Here is a 15,249-nt window from a genome sequence, read left to right as displayed (position 1 = left end):
GGTGCACAGGCTTAGTTGCTCTGCAACATGTAGGATCTTCCCAGACCAGGGATCGAACCCATGTCCCCTGCATTGGCAGGAGGATTCTTAACCACTGCGCCACCAGGGAAGTCCCTGGTTACCTATTTTATATATAGTAGTATGTATATTTTAATCCCAAACTCCTAATTGATTCCTCCCCCCCTTTCCCCTTTGGTAACTGTAAGTTTGTTTTCTATGTCTGTGAGTCTATTTCTGTTTTGTATATAAGTTCATTTGTTTCATTTTTTTTTAGATTCCATATATCAGTGATATCAAATGATAATTTGTCTTTCACTGTCTGACTTACTTCACTTAGCATGATAATCCCTAGGTCCATCCATGTTGCTGCAGCTTTTGAAAAGAGAATTTCCTCTAAGTTTCAGCATTTTTGCTTGATTTATAATATAAACATTGAATCTGTCAGTGGATTAACCATCTACTGCTGAGGCAGGAGCTTTTGTGTCTGACTCCATCCATCCATCCATCCATCCATCCATCCATCCATCCTTCCATCTTCTCACTCTTATTTTGAAGAATATTCTACATGTGTGCTACGCACATTTAGATCTTCTCTTTTAACTATTATGTGCACTCACATTAGTTTACTGGCTGGAGCCTTTCTAGCCTCTGGCCTGGTAGAGTGGAAAGACCATGGACTTTGTTTGCAGTACTGGGTTAAAATCCAGCCCCCGTCACTTTCTAATGTGCAATTTGGGGCAATTCATTAACTTTTCTGAACTTCTATAAAATAGAGAGAAAAACACCTACCTGGTGGGGTTGTTGGGGCAACTTATTGGGGTAATGTACACACAGTGAGACAATGGGTGGAGCCCTGTAACACAGCAGCATTGCCCTTAGCATGTTGCTATTTCCTCTTGTGACATTGGTTTCTAAACAGTGACTAATGAAGCTTTAAATAATCCCTCAAGGGCCCATTACATGTCTTATTCTTCAGTGAGTAGAAGGGTCGGGGTTAGCATCGTGATGCTGTAAGGCTCCTAATGTGGAAGGAAGTGGAATATTCCTAGTTAAGATGATCCTTTTTTTGCTTCTTAAAAAACAATTAACCTTTCTCAACATACAAGCCCTGAAAAGTAGGCTGGTTACTACTAGCTTTTTAAAGTCCCCAAACAGCCATTTTTATATAGTCATTATTTATTTGTTTAGTTTCTAGCATTTTTCATTCCTCCACATTTGTATAGTCTTCTATCAGAGATAATGTTCCTTCTGTCTGAAGAGCTCCTTTTAGACTTTTTTTTTTTTTTTAAAAGCACAGGTCTGCTGGCAACAAATTTTCTCAACTTTCGTTTGTCTTAAATGTCTTTATTTTGGCTTAATATTTGAAATACATTGTTGTTTGGCAGTTATTTTCTTTCAGCATTTTGAAGATGTTATTGCAGTGTCTTCCGGCTGCCACTGTTTCTGTTTCTAAGTTGCTGTTTAATTCTTGCTTCTTTGAAGGTAATTTGGGAAGATAGTCTGGCTGCTTTTAGGATTTTCTTTTTTGTTTTGTTTTGTTTTCCCAGAAACTTGGTTATGAACATTCCTAGGTGTGTGTGTGTGTGTGTGTGTGTGTGTGTGTTTGTATTTATCCTGCTTGAGGTTTGTAGTACATCTTGAACCTATACCTTGATCCCTTTAAATCAGTTTTGAAAAATTCTTAGTCATTACCTTTTCAAGTATTGCTCCTATTGCTCTCAACTCAATTTCGCTCTGGAACTCCAATTACATATATGTTCAACCTTTTCACAATGTCTTACATGCTTTTTTATGCGATTTTCCACCTTTTTTTCTTCTTTTTTGGTTTGGATGCTTCCATCTGGATATTTTCTGCCAACCAATCTTCCAGGTTGCTAATGCATTCTTCATCTGTCTAAACTGTTTTTGAACTCATTTATTGAATTTTTCAGTTTTAGAATTTATATTTGGCTTTTTTGTAATACATAGATTTCAGTTCTCTGATGAAATTCTCCATCTTGTCATCTATTTTCTTGAACATGTCAATCACGGTTATTTTACATTCTGTGTCTGATAATTCCAGTATCTGGATCATCTCTGTGTCTGTTTCTATTGTGTATTTTTTCTCTTGTCCCTGTCTCTTTGTATGCCTGGTAATTTTGATTGAATGCCAGACATTGCATATGAAAAATTGTAAAGACTCTCAATGATATTAACTCTGGCAGACAGATTAAAAGCAGAATACCTTAAACCAATCAGGGAATAAGCTTACTTGAGGCTGGGTTTTAAGCCTTTACAAAGGTTGGTCTATATCTATTTACCCTTATTTCTAGGATGTAGTCCTATCAGTTCCAACTGAAAGCAGAAGGTGTTTACCATGGCCACTTTGCTTTGGTAGGCTCTGAATGCTAATGTTTATTTATCCAGCACTGTGGTACTGTCATTAGCTCTGTTTAGTTTCTCAGTCTCTTAACTGCCACTTTTTGTTCTGCCTCTCTAACTCTTAGCCCGTTCTGCTTACTAACTGGCAAATATGTAGAGGCAAAAACCAGATAATTCTATTTACTTATTTTTTAACGTTTTTTTACATTTATTTATTTATTTTTGGCTGCATTGTGTCTTCTTTTCTGTGCACAGGCTTTCTCTAGTTGTGGCGAGCAGGGGCTACTCTTCGTTGCGGTGCACGGGCTTCTCATTGCGGTGGCTTCTCTTGTTGCGGAGCATGGGCTCTACAGTGCGTGGGCTCAGTAGTTGTGACTCACAGGCTTAGTTGCTCCATGCATGTGGGATCTTCCTGGACCAGGGCTCAAACCTGTGTCCCCTGTATTGGCAGGCAGATTCTTAACCACTGTGCCACCAGGGAAGTCCCAAAGCAGATAATTCTATTTAAATCAGTTCTCTGCACTTCCTTTCCCTCCAAAATCTTGGCATCTCAAGTCCTGGTTCCTTTGGTGGCCCTGAGCGCCCATATTTGTCTCTCCAGTGAATCTGCCAAAACTTCTGCTGACCTTTTCTGCTTTTTAATAGCCACTTTCTGCTCAGCTTCTCTGTCCTCTACCCATTGTAAATATGAGTCAGCAGATGACTCAGTGGGGATTGTAGAATGTCAGGCTTATCTCAGTGAGTTTGCCTTCTTTCAAGAATCTTGACTCTTCAAGCCCTGGCTGCCTTGGTGGCTCTTCAATGTTTTCAGACATTAAAATTTTTTTTTAATTTAACTCTTCTAGGTGTTCTCATGGGAGGATTTTCTTGCTACAAGCTGCCTGCCATGGCTAGAAGTAGAAACCAAATAACCATTTTAAATACAGGGTCTGCTCAGAGTTCCAAAGTTGAAGTTTAAATTCAGAGTGATTATGACAACTGATGGTGTTCTCCTTTTTAAAAATAATATACTGTCCTTGGTACTAGAAGAACTGTGATGGACACAGAATAATAGTAATGACCTATAACATAAGTCATTACTATTATCATCCCCATTTTTATAGATGAGGAAACTGAGGAACAGGGCATCTCAGTCAGTCACTGAAAGTCATATAGCTAGCAAGTAACAGTGCTGGGATTTGAATCCATGTGGTCTGATTCTTGAGGTCACTCTTAACAGAAGCATAGGACATTAAACAAGTTCTTATTATTGAGAATGTAGTATGATACTCTTCTCTCTCCCTTCCCCCAGATCTATAACAAGCAATAACAAATATACAGAGAGACCTTTATACCATAACATCCTTCAGGAACTCACTGGATTTTTCTTTTCCATTTGTATCCCCTGCAGGCCTTTCACAGAGCGGGGCACATGCAGGTCCACAATAAAACATTTTGATTTCCAGTGTAAAGCTGAGGTCTGAAGTTATATTTTATCATTTGTCCTGTTGCTTTTCTTGTGTTACCGTTAAGAATTCAGCAACACATATTGCATTTATGAAAATGAAATTTAGGGATACACAGTACGATTGTGCAGCCCAAAGAGATAGTTTAGGGCAAATCTATCCTGTGCTTTGCTTGTCAAGCTAAGGGATACCCACTGCAGCAGGGAGGAAAGGGTACCTTTTTCTCATTCAGGTTCTGGACAACTCTAAGTTAGAATTTTTCTCTAATCTATCTCACAGGAGGAATTACCCATCTTTTCTAGCCAAAGCAGTTGAACAGGAAGATGTCTAAACCCAACTATTTGTTATAGTATACCTCTGTTTATTTGGGACCCACTGCATGGGAAATTTACAGGGTCTGATAACACTGATCTCAGAGTAGGGAGAAGGAAAATAGGACAGGAAAGCATTGGGCATATTTGTACTTCAGAAAGGGAAGAGTTGAATCAGTTTTCTGTTCTCGAATGCTATCTTTGGTGTCAGACCAAAACTTTTTGTTTAGTAGATTTCCAGAGAAGAAACTCCAGGTGAAAGTAGCAGCCAGGGCCTTTTCTGATATCCTACAATTTCATTTCCTCTGTTGTTTTCACAGCATGAAATGCCCCAGTGTTTCTCTCCTAACCAGTGGCATAAGTTTACCCAATGTCAAGGAACTCCAAAGACCTTAGAGCACATTCTGTATATTTATTCCACTGGTAGTAATATCCTTTTAGACAATGGACACAGAACAGTGTTGAGTGGTTTCTCCAGAAGCTGAGAACTATTGTTCCCACACCCAGTAAATATTTAACTCTATAAAAAGGTTAAGCAAATATATTCTCATAAAGCATGTGAAATTGATCTATTTTGGATTTAAATAGAGCTAAACCAATTTCATGCAACCATTTTAGGGCATCTATCTAATAAACAACTTTCTACAGGTGATTTTATTTATCTTGGGATCATCTCAAGCAAAAATTCTGGGAATAGGCAAACAAAAAACTCACTGAATTCTAAGCAAAATTCCAGCAGACCTTTCACATTAATTGGAATAACTTTTTCTTTGTTAAGTTGCTCAGGGACTTTTTTTAAAAAAAAAACATTGATCTCTTTTGAGAGGCTCTGGCCAAAATGTAGTGGATTGATGCTTATGAGATATGTTTATGATGATGAATTACAAGGCTGTTTATGTTGATTCCTTCTCTTGCTGGAAAAAAACAAATCCAAATTTGAGCCATTGGCCCTTAAATAAATGTTTCCCTTGAAATAATAAAGAAAAACATACCATTGTTAAAATAATGTATAAAGGGCAGAAAATACCTTTCAGAAGACCCTCTTTGCTTCCAGGTGGAAACCAAATAGGCTAGTATTTTTAGATTGCTGAGGTTTTGTGTATGGATACAATAATTGAGTGACTTCAGCTACTTAAACAGTCTTGTTAAACAGGGAAGCTTGGTACTTTTTCTGACTGTGTTTAGGGGATTTTGTACCCAAATATTACTCTGGAATGATCTGGGGAAGGGTGATTTTACTGGTTACTGGTAATAGTTGCTAACATTGACTACATGATATGTTCTAGGGACCGTACTAGGCAATTTTATATTATTTAATTTAATCCTCACAACAACCCTATGAGCTAGATACTGTTACTATCCCCGATTTACAGGGAAACTAAGCTTTAGTGAGGTTAAATAACTTTCCTAAGACAGTAGAGCTGGGATTTGAACCCAGCATATCTTTGCTACTCCCTTAAAATACAGTGGCATGAGGGGGATGGTTGAGAGTAGTGGGAGGGGAGTGTAAGTTAATATAAACTTTTTGGAAAGTAGTTTTGAAATACTTATCAAAAGCCTTAAAAAAATACCATATATTTTGACCAAATAATTACACTTCTGAGGGTCTAGTTTAGGGCATTGTACAGAGATTTAGACAATGATTATGTACAAGAATGTTCACTGCAACATTATTTATAAGAGTTTATAATATAGGTTGAAAACTAATGGTCTCTACTAATTATAATAGGCACAATATAAATTAGGACAAAGGCATAGTTGGAACATTGTGCATCTTTTAGTAATAATATTAAAAAACGTATTTTGGGGAAAATGTTCAGAATTTGTTGTCAGGTGAAAAAGAGATATAAAACCATAGATGTATAGTATGATCATAATGATGTTTAAAATGGAAGGAAATCCAGCAAAATGTCAACAATGCCTATCTGCGGATAATGGATTATGAGTAATTTTTATTTTCTCCTTTATGCTTTTTGATATTTAAAATTTTTGTCTAGAATGAGTACAAAGTACTTTTATAACCAGAAGAAAACGCTATTATTAATTTTGTTTAAACTGAAGAACAATAAATTAACCAACATTGCAATTTCCATTGTCAGCAAATCACCTTTTGCTTTTAATTAAAAAAATTTGTTTTGCTCTAACTTAGTCCTTTTTTTGCTGTGCAATTTCTAGAATATCACTGTAGAAGAAATCATCATCGCAGGCAGATATCTTGGAGCAGAGTGAAGCCCTGCGTTTACTCGAGGCTTGCCCTAAGCGTTGTCTGTAAGTGCTCTCCTTGGGCACGTTTAAATCCCCTGGACCTTCCCAGCAGATGGTAAGGAGACACCCAAAGGCAGGGCTCAGGGAGCTGTAATCAAAGTGCATCAGAACATGGAGAATATGGTCAGAATGTATCCTCTGAAACTGACGCTAATCAAAGTAGTAGAACAGAGCTCCTACAAAGTAAAGACGCCTTCAGAGAAAAATTGTGAATACATTCTTTTGTTTTTCCAGCAAATATTTATAGACCACCTTCCATGTTAAAAATTCTGTGTTAGGAGGGCTTGGGAAAGTTAGTATAAGTCAGCCATGATAAGCCCACGAGGCTGCCTGAGTTTTTGTTAGGGTGACAGAGGGTCTCCAATCAGGGGAGCAGAGAATCTCTCAGTGTAGTTAAGAGGCTGGCAAAAGGAGTTTTCAAATCTGATTGAAGTTGGGAGGTAGTGTGAGGTAAGAACTACATAATGAACATAAGAGAAGCTTAAATCACCTCCCAGGTATGAAGTCCTACCTGTGTTCCCTCCTTGCCGGAACTGTTTATAAGTGGGAAAGATGCCGTTTATAAGTGGGAAAGCGGGGTTGGGTGGGCAGTGGTGAGGGAGAAAGAGTGCAGACGTCCACTAAGCAGTGTCTAATGAATAGAAGACTGAGAAGTGGTAAGACACAACTAAAGCAGACCCAGTTCCTTCTTTCTCCTTCTCCTTTTAAAAGTCTCAGACTAGAATCCCAGATTCCTTCGGCCAATATCATAATGAGTTAGAACACCTCTACAAGTGCTCAACCCTAATTCTCTGCTCTGACCTGGCCACTTCTCCACTGGCGTCTCCCACAACTCTCCCTCTTGTTCGAGTTGCTCCAGAGACACTGGCTTTTTGGCCATGAAACACGCCAGGCATGTTCCCACGTCAGATGTTTTACCCTTCCTGTTCCTTCTCTGCACCACTGTCCCCATGGTCATTCACACGTCGGATCACATGTCTCTTCCTCATAGTCCCTTCCCTGCCATCTTATGTAAAACACTCTCTTCCCTCCCCCTGCCCCCTGGCACTCTCCAGCCCCCTACTCAGTTTTATTTTGCTTTCCTAGCACTTACCACTATTTGACAATATATTATATGTTTAACTGTTTGTTTATTGCTTATTGTCCTGCATTAGAATGTATACTCCATGAGGGCAGGGACTTTGTCCATTTTATTCACTATTGTATTCCCAGTATATAGAACAATATTTGGTACATAGTAGGTGCTCAAAAAATAGTTATTGAGTAAATAAATAAATTAATGTACTTTTCTGGAGGGTTTTGTATCCCATATGGTTTGGGAATATGTATCAAAACATAAAATGATACATACCTTTGACCTAGCCAATCCAACTTCTTAGATTTGCATTACGGAGATAATCATACAGTTGAAAAATAATATACATAATAAGGTTAATCGCAGGATTGTTTACAGTAACACACAGAGTGAGAATCTAAATATCCATTAGTGGAACATTGTGATATAGACAAACAAATTGACATTGTTATATGTAAATCAATATTGATCAACATGGAAAAATGTTTACAACATGTTAGGGGGTAAGGAAAATTGATTCAGGAACAGCATATATGGAATGATTGTATCTTAATAAGATTCTTTCATACTTTGTATGTATCTGTGCATAGAAGAATGTGAGGAAAGGTATTCACTAAAATAATAGCAGTAATCTCGGTGGGTGGGAGTGGGATTTGGGGTACTTTTTATTGTTTCTGTATACTTTGTGTATTTTTTAAAATAAATGACCTTGTGTATTTCTGAAAAAAATGTAAACAAAGTTAATAGAGCTGTTTTATAAAAAGTTTTTGTCTACTCTAGAGCTGATTCTAGTCCACCCTGTGTCAAAGCAGCCCACGGTTGAATGACTCACCAGCTGAAATTCCAGGAAGAGGTATTGCAGGTTTACCTCCTGGCTCCCATAGGGGACGTTTGCTGTCCTTCTCGATGTTGTCATTCCTCTTTTCCATTGCCCTGCCACTGCCCTAATTTAGACTCTTTCCTGGTCATGTGGACCAGATAGCGGTTGCCCCCTAAGTGGTCTTCCTGCCCTCTCCTGTCTGTCTCCTCCAATGGAGCAAACCACAGTAGCTCCCTGTGACCCACAGCGGACTCCAAGCTCTCAGCCAGCCATCTTGAGCCTTCCACACACAGCCCCAGTTCCTGCCCTGTCAACTCTTGCATTCTAGGCCCTAGAGAATGACCTTCCAGGAAAGCTACAGTGCTTAAAATCTGTACTAATCCTTCGCTTCTTAGGAAATTGGTTTATTTTAATTTAAGTAATGTGTATGTATGACTGGTAAACTTTTTGAAGGCAGGAAGTATTTCTTACATTTTCTTGCATTATGCACTGAATCTATTTGTTTATTCATTCAGCAGATATTTGTTGAGCACCTGCTGTGTACATGACCCTGTGCTAGGTTCTTGAACAGAGCAATGAACGCTCGGAAGCCACTGTGAAGGGCCTTTGCTCATTTGAGATCTCTTGAGTGATAGTCTTCCTTCCAAACTGCACACCTACCAGTAATATTTGCTCTGTCCCTTCAACAAGGGAATGATTTGTAAGGAAGAGGGACCAGTAACTAACACTCAATTCGCTCTATTATCAATAAGGACTAACAAAAGGGCTTTGAAAGGAAATAGTCTCTTCTCTTTGTCCTTCAGGAACCACAAACCCTAGACGCTATAGAATGAAACCTTCATCAGATTTCTTGATGAACAAAGTCTATTGAACCAGGCAAGCTTCCTGCTGAAGAGAGAGGACAGTCATAATGCTGAGAGGTGAGATCCCAAATGTTCCCAGACCGTTGTGAACTGTCAAATAGATCATTCTAGGATACAATTTCCATTGTGAACTGCAGCAATTATGTAATATCATACCATATACTTCCCAAGTTTTTCATGCATATTAGAAACCATGAGGTTAAATCTAAGAATCCTAAGAGACTACTTAAAAAAATACAAAATATGAAGTTATTGTCATCAATAAGTTTGAAAAGTTGCATAAATATGAGTAAGTAATCAAAGCTCTCAGTGGCTAAATTAATGAAATGGACACATTTCAGTACTTACTCTAGGTGGCTTAGGGGGATTTTGGGCCAATAATTCCCCTCGCTTTGCCAGACCATAAATTAAGTAGTTAATTTTTGTTGTTGTTGTTGTTTTGTGGTACGCGGGCCTCTCACTGTTGTGGCCTCTCCCGTTGCGAAGCACAGGCTCTGGACGTGCAGGCTCAGCGGCCATGGCTCATGGGCCTAGCCGCTCCGTGGCATGTGGGATCTTCCCGGACCGGGGCATGAACCCGTGTTCCCTGCATTGCCAGGCGGACTCTCAACCACTGCGCCACCAGGGAAGCCCAGTTAATTATTTTTATTGAGAAGTGAATGAAAGATTCAGAACTCTGAGAGACATACTTCAAAGGGCTTTTTCAATAGAATCTCTTTTGCTGTCTACTCAAGGTAACATTAAATAATAATCAGTAATGTTTTTCTTTTGTCCCAAAACTCCAAATGGGTATAGTCTAACCCCTTTCTTATAGCCAAGATGATTCTCAGTAGACATCCAATTATAACATTTCCTTTCTCATTTAGACACTGAAAGGTCAACTTGATTTTTTTTTTTTTTTTTTTTTTTTTTTTTTTTTTTTTTGCGGTACGCAGGCCTCTCACCGCTGTGGCCTCTCCCGCTGCGGAGCACAGGCTCCGGACACGCAGGCCCAGCGGCCATGGCTCACGGGCCCAGCCGCTCCGCGGCATGTGGGATCTTCCCAGACCAGGGCACGAACCCGTGTCCCCTGCATCGGCAGGCGGACTCTCAACCACTGCGCCACCAGGGAAGCCCCCTCAACTTGATTTTTTAATAGAAATATCCCAAAGTAGCAAGTATCCATAATTTTTCAAGACACAGAACAAGACATAAAATTTTTGCAAAATGTCTTTTGCTTGCATTAATTCCTTTGTGGTAACATATTATCCTTTGGAAATGAGATATTGTGCACCGACAGCCCATATCATTCTCATCTGGAGGTAGGTTCCAGATGATAGAAGTATTGTCACATGGTGTATAGCCAAGAGTTTTGGTCTATGGGAGTAGGATTTTTCAAAGGTATCTTTACCTTTTTTTTTCTTTCTATTGGGAAAAATGGCCATAAATATGGCCATGCATTATATTATTAAGGAGGTAAGTATTGGTGTTATTTTAGAGACAAAGTTTAATAAAATAGACATTTCTCTAGATCACTTTCCTAACAATGTGGGTAGAAGCAGCCAGGGTGGGTCTGGTGGTTATGTGGAGTTAGGGATCCGGCTTCTTTGATCTTCTTACTACACTTAACATGCAACTTCTACTTTGTGGACCAACATGACTCTTCTGGCTCCAGCCAGCACATCTGCATTTCAGCTGTAGGGAAGGGGAGAGATGGAAGGGGAGAACACACTGCTTTCTGTCAAGGGTATGGTCCCAAAGTTGCATACCTCATTCTACTTACATCACACTGGCCAGAACTTAGTCAAATGGCTACACCAAGCCACAAAGGGGGCTAAGAAATGTCAACTTTACTTAGGTGGCCTTATGACAAGCTAAAAACTCTATTCACATGTAAGAAGATGAGAATGGAAATGAGGGGACAACTGGCAGCCCCATCCCCATGTACAAACAAGGAGGGAGAATAAAGGAGAATGAAAGAATTGGAGAAGTTAAGAAAGAGGGAGAAAGAGAATGGGAGAAGGAAAAGGCAAAGGTTGTCTTGATAAACGTAGACTATATATGGTGTTTTCTTTTTTCTGTTGGTCAGTTGACTCTAGATATCTGAATTTATTTCTTATCACTGCAGTTTGCAGTGCAATAAACCTCTGTTTACCTCTTCCCAGTAGCTCTTATTTACTCAACTCCATTCAAAGAATAAATATTTGTGGGTGCTTTCTGCAAACCAGGAACTGTGGTAGGTGTCAGACATACAGTGGAGAAAAAGAAAGATCAGTCCCTGCCTTCAAAGAATGATATGAAAGCGTGAGGTGGGGGAACAGATACAAATCAAGTAATTGAAAAATGATGAATGATATAAAATGATGGGTACAGAGAGCTATAGTGGCATAGAGGTGAGCACCCAGCCTGTGCTGGGGAGAGAATAATTTCTATTAAATGCCTTTCTGAATAAAACACCCACAGAAGCCTATTAGAAGGAGAAAATTATTTTTCTAGATTGCTTTGATCCCAAGAATGTTATACCAGAGGCTATAGAGTCAAGTCCATTTAACTGAATCTAATGAAACAACCATGTCTTCAGTATCTACTGTGTCTGAGGTACTGGGCCAGGAACTGCAGAGGCTACAAAACAGAATGAGAATGGGTCTCACGTCTTAAGTGGATCATGCTCTAGTGAAGGAGACAACAGTGCAACTCAAGGCATCGTGATCAAGAGCTACAGTAGAGATGTCCATAAAGCCTCGGGGGAAAGGGAGATGAATGCTAACTCTGTGTGATCTCAGTCTTCATGGTGTCTTAGCAGAGCCTTGAATCCTGTGATTGTGTAGAAGGGTCTTTTAGGAGGACACAGCTGGAACAAAAGGCACAAAATGCAAGGTATGTTTAAGGACTGACTTTTAGTCAAATGTAGCTGGTGGAGTGTTGGGGGGTAGAGGGGTGTCGTGTGACCCTAGGCATAGAAGTTAGGGCAGATGCAGGGAGGCCTTGATCACAGCGCTGAGGACTTTCTTCTGTAGGCCAGGGGAGTTTGATGATCAGTTCCTCTCTGCTTTTAGAAGCTAACCACAGAGAAGAGAAATCTGAAACAGGAAAGGAGAGCTTTAAAACATGGTTAGGGGACTTCTCTGGTGGTCCAGTGGTTAAGACTCTGTGCTTCCAATGCAGGGGGTGTGGGTTTGATCCCTGGTCAGGGAACTAAAATCCCATATGCCATGGGGTACGGCCAAAAATTTTTTTTAAATTAAAATTAAAATGTGGCTAGACAGGATTAAAGAGAGAGGCCTTGATGAGGAGGCATATTTAGGCTGAGCATCTGCCTGGATGTTTACAGGATGGGGAGGAGAAGCAAAGAGGGGAAGAAAACTCTGAGGTTTTAAGCTTGAGTGATTGGGAGGGTGGTGCTGACATTTAGTGGTTTAGGGAAGAAAAGGAGGAAAGAAGCACTGGCTAAACACTACTGGTTGTCTACCCAACGGCCATGTCTCTGTTCTTCACAGAGCCCAGTTTTGTCAAATGTCAATCATCCTCAGTCCCTTAGGAGTGTCCTAATTGGTGTAAGCCATCAGCTTAAGGAGACCCCCCCTGCTGACTGTTACTGGTCCAGGGATGGACATGGCACTTAATTGACCCTACCATATTGAGTGCATAGTCCATGTCTGGGAAGGTACACTCCATGTTGTAGGAAGTGGACAGCATAATCAGGTAGCTAAACACCCAGACTGAAAAGGGAAGCCCCAGGGAACTGAAAAGATAAGATGATCATGGAGAGAGAAGAGTTCAGGAAATCAACCTCATCAAGTTGTTTATGAATCCCTGGGCTCACCCTTGGCCTGTACATGTATAGACATGGCCCTAAATAGATTGCCAAAGACTATGAGAACTAAACTATGGGAGAGGCCACCATGCTGGTCCCACACTGGTCACTGGACGGCACATACAGGGCACAGATCCCTATAGCCTGCAAAGACTCAGAAAACCGAACTGTCATTAGAACTGCAACCCATAGAAGACAGGTCAGAACTTGTGACCTGAACCCAACCAGATCAATTGCCTGCTAAGCCAGAAATATCAAAATTCTCCATAGGATATAAACAAGAACCTGACTCTTACTACACAACAATCAGAGTATCAAAGGTACAATCCAAAATTACTCATCATACAAAGAACCAGGGAAATGTCAACTCACAGGAGACAAGATAAGTGACAGCAGCCAACAGATTTTGGAATTATCACTTTTAAGTAGCTATTATAGAGATACTCCAAGAGGTAAAGGTAAGCAGTCTTGAAATGAATGGAAAGATAGAAAGTCTCAGCAAAGAAATAGAAGATATAAAAAGAACCAGATACAATATTGAAATAAAAAGATACAATAACCAAAATAAAAAGTTCCCCAGATGGACTGAATAGCGGAATGGATATAACAGAAGAAAAAGTCAGTACATGCGAAGACAAATCAATGAAAATTATCCAATCTGGACAACAGAGAAAAAAAAAAAAAGATATGGTGAGGGTAGGAAGATAATAGCCCCTCTCTCTCCTGTGGGAGCATACCAAAAGATCTAACATTCATGTCATTAGAGTCCCAGAGATAGAGTAGAAGGAGGAAACATCAGAAAAAATATTTGAATGAATAATGAGTGAAAATTTCCCTCATTTTTTTTTTTTTTTTTGGCCGCACCATGTGGCTTGTGAGATTTTAGCTCCCCGACCAGGGATTGAAGCCGGGCCCTCGGCAGTGGGAGCTTGGAGTCCGAACCACTGGACCACCAGGGAATTCCCAAAAATTTCCCTAACTTTGGAAACGAGCCACAGAGATACAGGATAAGAATAAAGAACAAGGCAAACAAAATATCATAGAAGACAACAAGGGATTGAAAAGATTTTGGACATATGAATGCCCAATACTGCCCCTTACTTACTGTGAGACCTAGGGGAATTTTGCTTATGTTTCTGAGTCTCAGTTTCCTCATCTGTAAAATGGGTAGAGTGAGGCCTATCTAAAATAAGGCTATCGTGAAGATTGAATTCAGTAATCTAAATAAAGCACTTAGCACAATTCCTGAATCACAAGAAGTGCTGAATAAATGATAGCTTTTAAAAACAGGGAAAGAGGGGGGTCAGCAAAGAAGCCAAGGATGATGAGGACTGAAAAGAGACCATAGCATTTTGCACAAAGAAGATGATCATCTGAGATGATTTTGGTGGGCAGAGCAGAAGCCAGACTATTGTGAACTGAGGAGTAAATGAGGGCAGAGGAAGGAGGAGAAGTCAGCATAAACATTTTTTGACAAAGTTTGTTGATGAACAGAAGCTGAGAGCTAAAATACTTGCTTGAGAATGCAAAGCTGACGGAATATTCCTTCCTTTTTCAGATGGAGAATTTGATCCTGTTTTTTTAAGCTGAAGGGAAGGTGCCCAGGAGAGGAAGAGATTAATGGTTCAGGAGAAAACTGGGATGCCTGATGGCACAGGAAGTGATTGGATCAAACCCACAGTTGGTCTTTTTGTGTGTTTTTTCTTTTTTGTGTGGACGTGTTTGCTGTTGCAATGACTTAAAGCAGAGATAACAAGTCTACCACAAACGAAAGTGCATGATGATCATGGTTTGCAGATGATATGTTTACTGTTCTAAAACAGAGATTCTCAGCCCTTTTCCACACATGGCCTTGAAGAAAATGATAGTATCTATAAGATATATTGGAGTAAGCCATAGGGGATTTGGAGGCAATTTTCTGTGGCTTGGTGAAAAAATTTTACTGTGTTTTTATATTATATAATTATGATAATAAAAATAAAGTGTAATGTATTACAAAAGATATTCAATATTGAATTTATATAAAACTTCCATGTAAAATATTCTCAGATTATTTACCTAGATACTTAGGCTTACTTCTCTGGATGTAACTTTAATATAGGATTATATGCCTAAATCTTTAATATGAGATTAATATAAGATTATATAAGGGGTCATCAGCATTTCTTGGTTTTGACTTTTTAATGATCATCTCTTGCTAGTCAACACGAATGAGAAACTTTGTTCATATAAATTGCTAATTTAAAATATTTAATTTAATTTAAAAAATTTATAATAGTTGCCAGGAAAATCTAAGTTTTTCATTCTTTTTTCTTT

General features: G+C 39.3%; 1 long non-coding RNA gene across 4 annotated transcripts in view; it reads left to right on the top strand.

Annotated features, from left to right (window-relative positions):
• LOC308617626 overlaps positions 1-15,249 on the top strand; it is a 23,368-nt gene extending 8,119 nt beyond the window's left edge. The window contains exons 2-6 of one of the 4 annotated variants that reach the window (XR_014015893.1): positions 6,293-6,385; positions 8,238-8,310; positions 9,081-9,197; positions 11,701-11,996; positions 14,492-15,249. This is a non-coding gene — a long non-coding RNA (uncharacterized lncRNA). Of the gene's footprint in view, positions 1-6,292; positions 6,438-8,237; positions 8,311-9,080; positions 9,198-11,700; positions 11,997-14,491 lie in introns of all 4 variants that reach the window. The other 3 variants (XR_014015894.1, XR_014015895.1, XR_014015896.1) reach the window with 3 other exon arrangements.

This window comes from Mesoplodon bidens, assembly GCF_964165515.1.
Source record: "Mesoplodon bidens genome assembly, chromosome: 5".
Taxonomy (NCBI): Eukaryota; Metazoa; Chordata; class Mammalia; order Artiodactyla; family Ziphiidae; genus Mesoplodon; species Mesoplodon bidens.
Note: the sequence above shows the minus strand (reverse complement) of the source record. Positions and strands in the feature narration are given on the sequence as shown.